This window comes from Neolamprologus brichardi, chromosome 12, assembly GCF_056152115.1.
Source record: "Neolamprologus brichardi isolate AB-2024 chromosome 12, ASM5615211v1, whole genome shotgun sequence".
Classification (NCBI taxonomy): Eukaryota; Metazoa; Chordata; class Actinopteri; order Cichliformes; family Cichlidae; genus Neolamprologus; species Neolamprologus brichardi.
This window is the reverse complement of record NC_142115.1, coordinates 3,617,194-3,620,000: the sequence shown is the minus strand read 5'-3', so window position 1 is coordinate 3,620,000 and position 2,807 is coordinate 3,617,194.

The window sequence follows — 2,807 nt, the reverse complement described above, 5'->3', positions numbered from 1 at the left end:
ATTCATGTCTGTCATATGACAAATAAGCCGATCATAGTCATTTGGCATGGATGAAAAGCAGAGGGATGAACAGACAAGAGACACATGAAAGAATGGATGTCTGGGTGAGACTCGGTTCGATACTGCTCAACAAAAGGATTTCTATCTATCTATCTATCTATCTATCTATCTATCTCTTCAGTTATATACCAAAATAACAGTAGTGACAAGATTAAAAATCCAAATAATAAAAGTGTAACCGAATAAAACATTCAGGTATATTAACTGAATGTGAAAGCTTGACACAGTGTCTTATTAAAGGGAAGTTTTCCAGAGATAGCTAGCAGAACGACTGTAAGTTACTGTCATGGAGTGAAAGTTTGAAGATGGTAACATAAGCTGATTTCTGTCCCCCGGAGACACGGATCTCAGATACAGCGCTATCACATGAGATGGATTTTCAACACTTTTTTTCTTTCCGTAAACGCAGACTTATAATGTGTTATCACCTGTCATCGGTGACAGGCTGTTGGGCCTGATTATCTCTTTCTAAAATGACGTGCAGCGGCAGTGTTTGTGGAGACCTCCGGGAGAATGTCACGGCTGCACGGGAATTACAAAGGGCGACATGCAACACTTTATACAACACACACTGAACTTGTTTGCATGTTATTTTATGTCAAATGTTTGCACATATATGTGCAAAACAGGGCTCACTGTGCACACTGTAGTTTGGTGGGATAAGTCTTTATTGTTGAGGTGCTGAATACTTTTCTGTGCTTCAGTGTACTGCTGTCATACTGACTTGACACCTAATTTAACGATGAAAGAAAACCTGACAGTCATAAATTTAACTTCACTTTTATTTATTATATATTCCTCTTCTTCCTTTGCCTCTGACATTTGTGATATTTTCACCTGAACATCCTGAGAAGGAATAAAGGCTACAGTTCAGGAAGAGAAGAGTGATTTATCATAGTGAACTGGAATCCAATTTAAAGGGGGTGGGGTGGGGGGGTTGATTAGCAAATGTTCCCAGAAAACCTCACCACTTCAACAGGATGACATCCTCACAGGAGAAGCTGGACCTGCTGGGTCCATAATCTCCACGTGACATAAAGCGGTGTGAACGCAGGAGATGGAATTGAAATGAGCACCTCAAATCCCTCAGGAAAACTCTAATAAGAAACACCCCAGGGAAGTTAGACAGTTGGGGCTGGTGTCTGCGTACGTGTGCAAACGGTGGCAGCCCTTATGTGGGCTTCGAAAAAAGCACAGAAGTGGCAAAGCTACTCTGACAAGGAGGACGTTTAAGTTCAGAGCATGTGAGACTTGTCCCGTCGAGTGAAAACAATTGGCCAGGCCCAGCTCCAATTCATCAAAGTGACAGCACTTGGCCACGTGGAAATGAATGAATAAATAAAGGAGAATGCATTCAGTGTGCAGATAAAGAGTAGCCTGCTGGGTAGACACTGCCAGAGAGGACTGTCAGTATATATACCATTCAGCCCTTGTTGGCAAAATGACATCCTCCAAGAATGAAACACTTGCATGAGCTTTCCTGCTCCCTGCTACACATGACATGCAAATGATTTGTGACAGTGGAAATAAAATGTAATCTCTACAATTCCCGTTTTGCTGTTCATCCGCTGATACCGTAACCCCTGCAGCACGGCTGCTGCTTGTTGTCATGTGGAGTAGTTGACCTCGGAAACTCAAGCATCAACATCCTCTCCTTGACTTTGACTATTAAAAGAAAAAGGGGGTTACCTCACCCTATCTCTCCTGCTCTTGAGCTGTGACCTGCCACATATTCATTATTGATTATCACTTTCTGTCACTGCAGAGTTTCCACGGTTACCTATAGGCTTCTGCGATGCAATATGAAGCTCCCTTTGTGTGCAAGTCAAAAGAAATAGGAGTGTCTTTGAAGGGGGAGTGGAGTAGAAACACAGGGTTCTCCTCACAGGATTCCTTGTCTCTTCCATCTTCAGGGTAAATAAAAAAGTTCTGGAAATAAGTAAAAAAAAAATCATATAGTTTTAGCATGCTGCAGCATTTCAGGAAATATGCGTATTTTTTCTTGTTTATGGTTAGATAAGAAAATAGTTTTCATAGCTTGAGGCTAAATCTCAAAGTATAGGCAGCAGACATGTGCCAGCATTGCTTAGGACGTTCTGCTCAGTACGCTGCGTTCAGGTGTGTGGCCGCTGTAGCGTACTGATGCCAGGATGCATCACGCTATCAATCTTCTCTGCTAACACTTTCCCATTTTCCCCATATTGCCAAACTATCCCCTCGTATAAGTATGAATGAAAACTCCATTTCGCAACGGAGGCCCGAGAACGTTTCTTCTGTGTCATTTGTCACTCAAAGCCACTTTAAATGCATCACTCAGTTCGAACTTTTTATGGGATTTCTTGGATCAATCCATCATCGCTCGAACAAAACAGATTTGAACAGCACAAGCAACTTTTTCCCCTCCTCCCTCCACCCTTGTGCGGACAAAAAGGCTCTTATTTTCCCCAATGAGCTGGGCTCCCTCAGCTGTGGCATATCATTCTGAGTGACACCTTCATCATAAATTACATACAGGCAGCACGATGGCACCCAACTTTACCCTGGGGTAAGCAGCGGGTGGTGCGCGAGTTGTGGGGGGAGTCTTGTGTTGCTTGGCTGCACAGGGAACAATATTGATTAACACTCATGTTTCTTTTGAATCAATCTCCATCACCTATCGGCCATTTTCTCCATTATATTTCATGTGGGGGAAGACGGATGGTGGAGGTGGGTGGATGTGTGCAGGGAGCCTATCTGTTGCGCTGCAG